The sequence below is a fragment of the Odocoileus virginianus genome, chromosome 20 (genome assembly GCF_023699985.2).
Source record: "Odocoileus virginianus isolate 20LAN1187 ecotype Illinois chromosome 20, Ovbor_1.2, whole genome shotgun sequence".
NCBI lineage: Eukaryota > Metazoa > Chordata > Mammalia > Artiodactyla > Cervidae > Odocoileus > Odocoileus virginianus.
In genome coordinates, this window is record NC_069693.1 from 22,673,343 (window position 1) to 22,686,593 (window position 13,251).

Here is a 13,251-nt window from a genome sequence, read left to right on the forward strand (position 1 = left end):
ATCTTTACTGTATAATGCCAGAGTGTTGTCCAGTTTACATGCCCACATTAGTTTTTAAGAGAATTCAAAATCTATAGCAACACTTGGTACTGTCAGATTTTGAGCTATCTTGTGGATATGTGACATCAGAATCATTTTGTGCCTTTAATCTCTATTCCCCTGAGATTATCTTTTCACATGTTAATCAGCCTTTTGAATTTCTTCTTTTGTGAAGTGCCTGTTGAGGTTTTTGCCCATTTATCTACTTCCTGTTGTTTTATTAATGACTTTAGTAGGAGTTCTTTGTATATTGGAATACTAGTACTCTGCTTCATTATACATGTTGCTTTCTCTTCCTCCAGAATATTTCATATTCTGCCTAGTGTCTTTTGATATGCCAAAGAAATTCTTAACATTAATACAGTCAAATTTGTCAGCATCTCCCTTTCTCTCAAATTATTTTTTAAAAAAGAAATCTCCAAGTTCATGAAAATATTCTTCTATATTATCTTCTAAACTTTTAATATTGATTTGCTAAAAGAGATTTTAGGTCAATTATCCATCAGAAAATGATACTACAGAGGGGTCCAGTTTCATATTTTTTACCTTTGGATACCCAGTTTTTCTAGTACCTTTTATTGAATGGACCATTATTTTCCTACTCTGAATTTTGTCATAAATTAAGTATCCATATATGTTTGGGTTTGCTTCTGGGCTCTCTCTTCTGTGTTCTCTTTGTCCATCTAGGCACCTCTTTGCACTGTTTTCATTACTATAGCTCTATAATAAGCCTTTATATTGATAGAATGAGATATTCTATATGTTTATTCTTCAGGAGTGTTATGGTTCTTCTTGGTCTTTTGTATTTCCATATGTCCTAGTCTTCTCAGGCTTCTATAACAAAATACCACAGACTAGATACCTTACAAAGAGAAATTGATTTCTCCTAGTTTAGGATGCTAGAAGTCCGAGATCAGAAAGCCCTCATGGTCAGGTGAGGGCCCTCTTCCATGCTGCAGACTTCTTGTCGTATCTGCATGTGGCAAAGAGTGAACTAGCTCCCTGGGGTCTCTTTTATAAAGGACACTAATCCAATTCATGAGCGTTGTGCTTTCATGACCTCCCAAAGACCTCTACTTGCTAATACTGCCATCTTGGGCATTAAGTTGTCAACATATGGACTTTGGGAGGAGACAAAGATTTAGACCATAACACCACATAAATTTTAGAATTAGCTTATTGAATTGGCTACACTGTGGCCTATTCAGTTTTTGGTGGGTATGATATTAAATCATATACATCAAATTAGAGGGAACTGACAATTTTGAAGTAAAAGGAAGCTAGAGGACTTCTGGTACCTGATCTCAGGACTTATTATGAAGCTGTACTAATCAAGGCAATGTGGTGCTAATTTGGATAGAAGTAGAGATAAATGATACAGAATAGGAGTTCAGAAATAGTGCCATACATATATGGTCACTTGATTTTCAACAAAGATGCCAAGGTTATTCAATGGAGTAATGATAGTCTTTCTAACAAATGGTACTGGAACAACTGGACATCTGTATGCAAAAAAAAAAAAAAAAGAACCCCCACCCATGCTTCACATACTATACAAAAATAGTAACTCAGAAGGAATCATAGATTTCAGTGTAAAATCTAACGTTATAAGACTTCTAGAAGATGTAGGGGAAAATCTTGAAAAGTCTAAAGTTACCTTAGCACAGATTTCTCAGCTCACAGAAGGTACATATTATGAAGGAAAAGTTGACAAATTTAACTTGAAATTTAAAGCTTTGGTATTCAAAATACAATGTTAATAAAATAAAAAGATAGGTGGCAAATGAGCAAATGAATAGATTGTGCAAGTCATTAGTCATAAGGAAAATACAAACTTGCAATGAGATACCCATACACATTTTACAATGGTTATAATTCAGAAAACGGACACTACTGAGTACTTGTGGGTATGCAAAGCAGTCAGAACTCCTGTTTCTGGTGGGAGTGTAAAGGTATTATCATTTTAGGAAACAGGCAGTGTGTTAGTCACCAGCTGCTACATAGATCATACATATTTAGCAGTTTAAAACAACACACATGTGTGATCTCACAGTTCCTATGAGTCAAGATGCTGGGCTGAGCTTTACTGAGTCCTCTGTTTAGGTCTCTTAACAAGACCGCATCTGAGGCTCAGTTGAGGGAAGGTCTGATCTCAAGCTCATGTGGTGGTTGGGAGGATTCAGCTCCTTGTGGGCCATCAGATTGAGAGCCTCAATGCATTGTCGGCTGTTGTTTGCCCTCAGTTTCTTGCTAATGGGCTAAGTCATATGGTATCTTACTTCATCAGAACCAAGAAGAGAGAGAATAGAGGAAGTCTGCTAATAAGACAGAAGTTAAAATTTTATGTAATGTAATTATGGAAGTGACATCCTGTCACTTTTTCTGTGTTTTGTTGTTTAGAAGCAGGTTCCACCTACACATAAGGAAAGCATATTGCACAGGGCATACATACTAGGAGTCTGGGATAACTGGAGGTATATTAGACTCTGTCTACTGGAAGTGTCTTCTTATAAAATTATGTATTACACTTACCATTTTTGTTGTTATTGTTTAGTTGCTAAGTCATGTCTGACTCTTTGAGACCCATGAACTGCAACACACCAGGCTTCCCTGTCCTTCACTATCTCCCAGAGTTTGCTCAAACTCATGTCCATCGAGTTGGTTGATGCTATCCAACCATCTTGTCCTTTGTCATCCCTTTCTCCTTCTGCCCTCAATCTTTCCCAGAATCAGAGTCTTTTCCAATGAGTCAGCACTTCACATCAGGTGACCACAGTATTGGAACTTCAGCCTCAGTCCTTCCAATGAATATTCAGGGTTGATTTCCTTTGGGATTGATTGGTTTGATCTCCTTGCTGCCCACAGGACTCTCAAGAATCTTCTCCAGCACCACAGTTCAAAAGCATTAATTCTTCAGTGCTCAGCCTTCATTATGGTCCAGCTCTCACATCCATACATGACTACTGGAAAAACCATAGCTTTGACTGTACAGACCTTTGTCTGCAAAGTAATATCTCTGTTTTTTAATATGCTGTCTAGGTTTGTCACAGCTTTCCTTCCAAGGAGCAAGTGTCTTAATTTCATGGCTGCAGTCCTGTCTGCGGTGGTTTTGGAGCCCAAGAAAATAAACTCTGTCACTGTTTACATTGTTTCCCCTTCTATTTGCCATGAAGTGATGGGACTGGATGCCATGACCTTAGTTTTTTGAATGTTGAGTTTTAAGTCAGCTTTTTCACTCTCCTCTTTCACCTTCATCAAGAGGCTTTGTTCCTCTTTGCTTTCTGCCATTAGGGTGGTATCATCTGCATATCTGATATTATTGATATTCCTCCCAGCAGTCTTGATTCCAGCTAGTGATTCATCCACCATGGCATTTCGCAGGGTGTACTCTGCATACAAGTTAAATAAGCAGGGTGACAGTATACAGCTTGACATATTCCTTTCTCCATTTGGAACCAGTCCATTGTTTCATATCTAGTTCTAACTGTTGCTTGTTGTTCTGCATACAGCTTTCTCAGGAGGCAGTAAAGGTGGTCTAGCATTCCCATCTCTTTAAGAATTTTCCAGTTTGTTGTGATCCATAGTCAAAGGCTTTGGCGTGTGTAGTCAATGAAGCAGAAGTAGATGTTTTTATGGAATTCCCTTGCTTTTTCTATCATCCAACATGTATGCATGCTGAGTCGCTTCAGTCACATCCAACTCTTTGGGACCCTATGGACAGTAGCCTTTTTTGTACAGTTCTTCTATTTATTCTTGCCACCTCTTAATATCTTCTGCTTCTGTTAGGTCCATACCATTTCTGTCCTTTATTGTGCCTTTGGTATATCTAATTTTCTTAAAGAAATCTCTAGTCTTTCCCATTCTGTTGTTTTCCTCTTTCTTTGCATTCCTCACTTAAGAAGGATTTCTTATCTCTCCTTGCTTGTCTTTGGAACTCTACATTTAGATAAGTATATCTTTCCTTTTCTCCTTTCCTTTCCCTTCTTTTCTCACCTTTTTTGTAAGGCCTCCTTAGACAACCATTTTGCCTTGTTGCAATTCTTTTTCTTGGGGATGCTTTTGATCACTGCTTCCTGTACAATGTTACAAACCTTTGTCCATAGTTCTTCAGGTACTCTATCAGATCCAATCCCTTGATTCTGTTTGTCACTTTCACTGTATAATCACAAGGGATTTGATTCAGGTCATACCTGAATGGTCTAGTGGTTTTCCGTACGTTCTTCAATATAAGTCTGAATTTTGCAACAAGGGGCTCATGATCTGAGTCACAATCAGCTCCCGGTCTTGTTTTTTTCTGACTATATAAAGCTTCTCCATCTTGAGCTGCAAAGAATAGAATCAGTCTGATTTCGGTATTGACCATCTGGTGATATCCGTGTGTAGAGTCGTCTCTTGTGTTGTTGAAAGAGTGTTTTTGCTATGACCAGTGCATTCTCTTGGCAAAACTCTGTTAGCCTTTGCCCTGCTTCATTTTGTACTCCAAGGCCAAACTTGCCTGTTACTCCAGGTATCTGTTGACTTCCTACTTTTGCATTCCAGTCCCCTATGATGAAAAGTACGTCCTTTTTTGGTATTAGTTCTAGAAGGTCTTGTAGGTAGGTCTTCATAAAACATTTACCATGTAACCCAGCAATCCTATGCCTAGGTATTTACTCGAGAATATAAAACATATGCCCACATAAAAATCTACACATGAATGTTTATAGAAACTTTATCAAAACTTGTCCCAAACTGGAAAAAACCCAAATGCCCATCACCCGTTGAATGAGTAACTACCTCATGGTATAGCCACAGTGGAACACTATTCTATGAAAAAAAGAGATGGAGCTGTTGACACATTTAACAACATAGACGAATCTCCAAAGCCTTATGCTTAGTGAAAGAAACCAGATGCAAAAGTCTACATAGTGTTCAGTTCAGTCACTCAGTCATGTCCGACTCTTTGTGACCCCATGGCCTGCAGCACGCCAGGCCTCCCTGTCCATCACCAGCTCCCAGAGTTTACTCAAACTCATGTCCATTGAGTCAGTGATGCCATCCAACCATCTCATTCTCTGCCGTCCCCTTCTCCTCCCACCTTCAATCTTTCCCAGCATCAGGGTCTGTTCACATGAGTCAGTTTGTCACGTCATGTGGCCAGAGTTGAGTTTCAGCTTCAACATCAGTCCTTCCAATGAATATTCGGGACTGATTTCCTTTAGGATGGAGTGGTTGAATCTCCTTGCAGTTCAAGGGACTCTCAAGAGTCTTCTCCAACAACCACAGTTCAAAAGCATCAATTCTTTGGCACTCAGCTTTCTTTATAGTTCAACTCTCATATCCACACATGACTGCTGGAAAAACCATAGCCTTGACTAGACGGACCTACATACTGTATAAAAGTGAAAGTCGCTCAGTTGTGTCCAACTCTTTGTGACTCCGTGGACTATACAGTCCATGGAATTCTTCAGGCCAGAATACTGCAGTGGGTAGCCATTACCTTCTCCAGGCTATCTTCCCAACCCATGGATTGAACCCAGGTCTAAGTGTCCGCCTACAATTCGGGAGACCCAGGTTCAATCCCTGGGTTGGGAAGATCCCCTGGAGAAGGAAATGGCAACCCACTCCAGTAGTCTTGCCTGGAAGAATTCCATGGACAGAGGATCCTGGTAGGCTACAGTCCATGGGGTCGCAAAGAGTCGGACACAACTGAGCGACTTCACTTTCTTTTCTCATGCATTGCAGGCAGATACTTTACCAGCTGAGCCACAAGGGAAGCCCTCATATTGTATACTTTTGTTTATATTATATTCTCTTAAAAGGCAAAGTTATAGAGAAAGAAAACAGATCAGTGTTGTTTGAGATGGGGATTGAGAGGATTGACAACCAAAAGAGGGAACCTTTTCAAGGGTAATGGAAATATCATACATGTTGATCTGATGGTGTTACATAACATATACATTTGTCAAAACTCATAAAACTTCACCTGAAAAGGATGATTTTGACTGTGTGTAGATCATACCTCAGCAGATCTGACTTAAAAATAAGTCTTTAGTACTCGAGGATTTTTTTTAAGGCGCTAGAGTTTGAGATTTGGCTAATGGATGTGTTTTATTTTGCTAACACAGTTTTGAAAATTAAAAACTTAAATGTTTGTTTCTCTTTCTGAAGGCTGATTTCTCCTCTATGGCAAGAATGCCTTCTTAATTTATAGACCATTTATTGAACTGATTGCACATTCAGCTCTTCCCATGCTCTATTTTGAGTATTGACTATACCTGCATAAATATATAAAACTTAGAAAAAGAGGAACTTCACTGGTGGTGCCGTAGTTAAGACTCCATGCTTCCAATGCAGAGGGCAGGCATTCAGTCCCTAGTCAAGGAACTAAGATCCCACATGCCTCATGAAGCAACCAAAAAAGAAATATTAAACCCTTCATTCTTAACCTCTGAAAGGCTAGTGGGAATTAGTACTCTCAATTGCTCCTTGGACAGTATAAGAAGTATAAAGGATTTTAACTCCATTTACTTTCTCCTAACCTAAATGCTAATGTTGTATATTTAAATTTATGTATTTTTAAAAAGCTACACAGCTGTTTTTTATACCATCAGTATTTATTTTATTGAAATGTAATTGATATATAATGTATTAGTTTTAGGTGTGCATAATGATTTGATATATGGATATATTGCAAGTGAATACCATAGAAAGTTTAGTTAAAATCCATCACCACATAGTTTTTAACTGAACTTCTGTGGCATTCACTTGCAGTATATCCATACAGCAAATCATTATGTCCATCTAAAACTAATACGTTATGTCAGTTACATTTCAGTAGTGAAAATAAACAAGTGAATACTGGTAGTATAAAAGAAATCCATCACCACACATGGCTAGGGCTTCCCTGGCGGCTCAGTCACTGAAGAGCCCACTTGCAATGCAGGAGACACAGGTTCCATCCCTGGGTTGGGAAGGTTCTGTGGAGAAGGAAATGGCAATCAGCTCCAGTATTCTTGCCTGGAAAATCCCATGGACAGAGGAGTCTGGTGGGCTATATAGTCCATGGGGTCACAAGATTTGGACATGACTTAATGACGAAACTGCCACCACCTCACATAGTTACAGATTTTGTCTTGTGATAAGAACTTTTAAGATCTACTATCTTAGCAACTTTAAAATTTACAATACAGTGTTGTTAATAGAACTATAGTCACTATGCTATATATTACATCCCCAGGATGTAATTATCTTCTAGCTGGAAGATTGTTCCTTTTTACCACCTTCACTTAGTTGACTTATTTCACCCACTTCCCCAGTCTCTAGCAATCACCAGTCTGTTCTCTGTATCTCTAAGTTCATTTTTTTAAAATTCCACCTATAAGTTGGAGCTTTATCTTATTTGTCCTTCTTTGACTTAGTTAGTTAGTATAATACCCTCAAGGTTACCATACATGTTGCAAATAGATTTCCTTTCTTAAAACTGAGTAATATTCCATTGTATATATACATCACATTTTTGTTTTTCATTCACCCACTGAAGAACATTTAGATTGTTTTCACGTCTTTGGCAATGCTGCAGTAAATAAGGGGTGCAAATATCTTTTTGAGATAGTGATTTCATTTCCTTTGGATAAATACCCAGAAGTGGAACTGCTGACTCATATGGTGGTTCTGTTTTTTAATATTTTGAGGAACATCTATACTGTTTTCAACAGTAGCCGCACCAATTAAAAAAAAATCATTAGAATATAGTTGATTAACAATGTTGTGTGTGTTTCAGATATAAAGCAAAGTTTTTCATTTATACATATATACATTCATTTTTAGATTCTTTTCTCATATAGATTATCATAGAATATTAAGTAGAGTTCCCTGTGATATACAGTACAGTCCTTGTTGGTTACTCTCCATGGGCCAAAGAATCTGCCTACCAATGCAGGACACAAGGGACATGGGTTCAGTCCCTGGGTCAGGAAGATCTCCTGGAGCAGGAATTGGCAACCCACTCCAGTATTCTTGCCTGGAACAATTTTATGGACAGAGGAGCCTGGTGAGTTACCATGCAGGGGGTCACTTCAGTCTCAGACGTGACTACGCAGACAAGCACATGTATAGTAGTTTGCATATGTCAATCCCAAATTCCTGATTTTAACCTCCTGCCTGCCTCCCCCTCACACGGCATTTCCCTTTTGGTAACCATAAGTTTGTTTTCCATATCTGTAAGTCTGTTTCTGTTTTGTAAATAAGTACATTTGTAACATTTTCTAAAACCAGATTCTACATATGAAGGATGTCATATGATATTTGTCTTTCTCTGTTTGACTTATTAACCTAGCATGATAATCTCTAGGTCCATTCATGTTGTGGCAAATGGCATTATTTTGTAATTTTTCATGGCTGAGTAATATTCCATTGTATATGTGTATAACAGTCTTCTTTATCCACTTCTCTATTGATGGACATTTAGGTTGCTTCCATGTCTTGGCTGTACACAGTGCTGCAATGAGCATTGGGGTGCATGTATGATTTATTTTTTAAAAGATTTTTTTGATGTGGATTATTTTTAAAGTCTTTATTGAATTTTTTATAGTATTGATTCTGTTATGTTTTGGTTTTTAGCCCTGAGACATGTGGGATCTTAGGTCCCGGACCAGGGATTGAACCCACACCCCCTGCATTGAAATGTGAGGTCTTAACTAGTGTACTGTCAGGGAAGTCCCTCATTTCTAATGATAATTTTCTCTGGATATATGCCCAGGAGTGAGATTGCTGGATCATATGGTAATTCTATTTTTGGTTTTTTACGGAACCTCCATATTGTTTTCCCTAATGGTTGCACTAATTTACATTTCTACCAACAGTATAAGAGGGTTCCATTTTCTCCACACCCTCTCCAGCTTTTATTATTTGTAGACTTCTTAATGATGGCCGCTCTGACCAGTGTGAGGTGATACCTCATTGAAGTTTTGATTTTCATGTCTCTGATAGATAGTGGTGATAAGCATCTTTCCTGGTGTTTTTCAGCCATCTGTGTCCTCTTTGGAGAAATGTCTGTTTAAATCTTCTGCCTGTTTTCTGATTGGGTTGCTTTTTTTTTTTTTTTTTACGTAGAGCTGCACGAGGTGTTTGTATATTTTAGAAAGAAATCCCTTGTCAGTCACTTTGTTTGCAAATATTTTCTCCCTTTCTGTGACTTGTCTTTTTGTTTGCTTATGGTTTCCTTCACTGTGCAGCTTTTACATTTAATTAGGTCCCATTTATTTTTGTTGTTATTTTCATTACTTTAGGTGGATCCAAAAGGATATTGCTGCAATTTGTGTCAGAGAGTGTTCTGCCTATGTTTTCCTCTAAGAATTTTATAGTACCTCAATTTACATCTAGGTCTTTAATCCAGTTTGCATTTATTTTTGTGTATGGTGTTAGAGAATATTCTAATGTTGTTCTTTTATATATGGTTGTTTTGTTTTTCCAGAACCATTTGTTGAAGAGACTTTTTTTTTCCATTGTATATTTTTGCTTCCTTTGTCAAAAGATTAGTTGACTACAGGTGTGTGGGTTTATTTCTGGGCTCTCTATTCTGTTCAGTTGATAAGTGTGTCTTTTTGTGCCAGTTTCATGTTGGTTTGATTACTGTAGCTTTGTAGTATTATCTGAAATCTGGAAAGCTTATGCTTCTAGCTTTGTTCTTTTTCCTCAAGATTGCTTTGGCAATTCTCAATCCTTTTTTTCCTCTACATTTTTAAAAAAATTAAAGTATGGTTGAGTATCTGAGTATCTGAGTATCTGTTACTTTCAGGAATGGAGCATAATAATTCAGTTATACATGCATATATGATATATGTAAAGTATGTATATATTATATAAATTCTTTTTCAGATTATTTTTCCTTATAGGTTATTACAAAATACTGAGTATAGTTCTCTGTGCTATATGGTAGTTCCTTGTTGGTTATTTTATATATAGTATGTGTATGTTAATCCCAAACTCCTAATCTATTCCTCCCCACCCTTTCCCCTTTGGTAATCATAAGTTTGTTTTCTGTGTCTGTGGGTCTATTTCTGTTTTGTATATAAGTTCATTTGTATCATTCCTTTTAAGATTTCACATATAAGTGATAGCATATGATATTTGTCTTTCTATCACTTACTGCACTTAGTATGATAATCTCCAGGTCCACCCATGTTGCTACAAATGGCATTATTTCATTCTTTTTTATGTCTAACATTCCACTGTATGTATGTGTACACTCACCACATCTTTCATCCAGTCATCTGTTGATGGACATTTAGATTGCTTCCATGTCTTGGCTACTGTAAATAGTACTGCAGTGAACATTGGGGTGCATATATCTTTTTGAATTATAGTTTCTGTTGGATATATGCCCAGGAGTGGGATTGCTAGATCATATGACGACTCTTTGGTTCTTTGAGGAGTCTCCATACTGTTTTCCATAGTAGCTGTACCAATTTATACCCCCAGCAACAGTATAGGATGGTTCCTCTCCAGAATTTATTATTTGTAGTTTCTGTTGATGACCATTCTGACCAGTGTGAGGTGATAGTAGTTTAGATTTGCATTTCTCTAATAATTAGTTAGGGCATCCCTGGTGGCTCAGATGGTAAAGAGTCTGCCTGCTGTGCGGAAGACCTGGGTTTGATCTCTGGGTCAGGGTGATCCCCTGGAGAAGGAAATGGCAACCCAGTCCAGTATTCAAGCTTGGAAAATCCCATGGATAGAGGAGCCTGGCAGGCCATATAGTCCATGGGTCGCAGAGTCAGACACGACTGAGTGACTTCACTTTGAACTTTAGTGATATTAAGCACCTTTTCATTTGTTTTATTTGCCATCTGTATATAATTCTGGACCTTTTGTGCGTCCATGTAAGTTTTAGGATTATTTCTTCTAAAATTCTGTGGAATTTTTTCTAAAGTTCTGTGGAAAATGTCATGGGTAATTTGATAGGGATTGCATTAAATTTGTATATTGCTTTGGTAGTATGGGCAATTTAACAATATTAATTCCTCTATTTCAAGAACATAGGATATCCTTTCATTTCTTTGAATCATATTCAGTTTTTTTTAAATCATTGTTTTCTATTTCTCAGTATATAGATCTTTCACCTCCTTAGCTAGGTTTATTCCTAGGATCTTTTTTTTGGGGAGCGGGGGTTTGATGTGATTTTTAAATGGGATCATTTTTTTACTTGCTCTTTTTGGTATTTCATAATCAATATAAAGTAACCCAACAGATTTTTGTACTTGATCTTATATCCTGCTACCTTGCTAAATTCGTTTATCAGTTCTAGTATTTTTTGTGTAGAGTGTTTAGGGTTTTCTATTAGATTATCATGTCATCTACATATAATGACAATTTTACCTCTTCCTTTCCAATTTTAATACATTTTCTTTTCCTTATCTGATTATTGTGGCTATATCTTCCAACTCTATGCCGATGAGAAGTGGTGAGTGTGGGCATCCTGTGTATCATTCTAATTTTAGTATATGTGGTGCTGAATCGAGTACATCGCTCCCTCAGTATTCAGTGGGTGCTGTCAGTTGCTCTCGTGTGAGCTCTCTCCCATGTGCTTTCTCTGTCCCTTTCTTCCTTTCTCCTTACACTCCCTATTCTCCATGGCTTGCTGTGTGTGCTTTGTTTACTTGTTCACTTGTGTCTGACTCTTTGCGATCCCATGGACCATAGCCACCAGGCTCCCCTGTCCATGGTGATTCTCCAGGCAAGAATACTAGAGTGGGTTACCATGCCCTCCTCCAGGGCATCTTCCCAACCCAGGGATCAAACCCAGGTTTTGTGCATTGTAGGCAGATTCTTTACCATCTGAGCCACCAGGGAAGCCCATCCATGTCTTTAGTTTTAATTATTTTGACTAATTTCTCCTAAATGTGGCATTTTAATGTCAGCCCTTTCAGATCTTAGCTTGCCTTGCTCCCCAGCTCCCTGACCCTGTGAGGAGAACATGCAAAACCTCTCCTGTTTCAGCCATTCTCATGAGTACTGGTTGGCTATTTTAGTGTTTCCCCTTTCTGAGGCTAATCTGATTCCTCTTCTCAGATACTTGTTGATGCTATGCAGGGCATGTATGATGGTTTGTCCCTTTGCAGTTTGTGAAGATACTGTGTTTTTGGATTTTGGTTTTGTTATTCCAGTCATTCTGTTTTCATGGGGTGATTTTGAGAGATTTTAAGTTATCTTCCATTACAATTTTTCTAGAATTTCTTTATCCTTACTCTTGAATGACAGTTTAGCAGGACATAGAAACCTACATTGTTAGTTCTTTCCTCTCAGTACCATTGTCTCCTGTGCCTGTTCTTGATGATTTAAAAAAAACAAAAACAAACTTCTCATAGTCAAATTGTTTTATCTTTGCCAAATGTAAAGAGGAAATCTTAAAAGCCATCAGGGAGAAAAGTAGCTTAAGATTACCTGTAATTTCACTGGGGTATGTCTCAGTGTCAGGTTAGTTCATTTATTTTTCTTGGTATGTCATGTGTACTTTCAATCTGACAATATGTTTCCATTCTGGAAAATGACCATATCATTGTGTTACTGATTATTACTTATTATTGAATTTAATTCTGTTACTCTATTTTTCACATATAGGATTTTGTTTTTTCTGGCCATACCATGCGGCATCTCAATTCCCTGACCAGGGATCAAACCCTAGCCCTCTGCATTAAGGGTTCAGAGTCTTAACCACTGGACCACCAGGCAAGTCCCATATATAAGATTTTTAATTAGATTATTTTCTTCAGTCATACTTAGTCTGCTTTTGTTTCATAAAGAGTAGTCATTAATATCATAGGCCATTAGACTATAAGTAAATCCATCTGATTATTAAGTTGTTAATTATCTTCATAAATTTTCTTTTTCATGTGATTGGGAATTTTAATTTTGGAGCTTATGTGAAAGGTTCCCCCCTGCTCAAATTTTTCTTTATAGTCCCTTATTCTTCTCTAGTGGCTTTGAAATTGCCTCTGCACTGGCCTTAAGAACTTGGTAAAAGTTATCCATGAAACATTCTGGGCCTGCTCCTTTTCCTGGGGAAAGGGGGAATGTTTATTTGTATAGCTCTTTGATGGAAGACCCCCTGGAGAAGGGAATGGCAGCCCACTCCAGTATTCTTGCCTGGAGAATTCCGTGGACAGAGGAGCCTGGTGGGCTATAGTCCATGGGGTCGCAGAGAGTTGGACACGACTGAGGCAACTGAGCAAG

General features: G+C 37.8%; 1 long non-coding RNA gene across 1 annotated transcript in view; it reads left to right on the forward strand.

The window, feature by feature from the left end:
• LOC110134211 (uncharacterized) overlaps positions 1–12,741 on the forward strand; it is a 129,269-nt gene extending 116,528 nt beyond the window's left edge. The window contains exon 3 of the long non-coding RNA XR_011482360.1: positions 12,640–12,741. This is a non-coding gene — a long non-coding RNA (uncharacterized lncRNA). The remainder of the gene's footprint in view (positions 1–12,639) is intronic.
• The last annotated feature ends 510 nt before the right edge of the window (positions 12,742–13,251 follow it).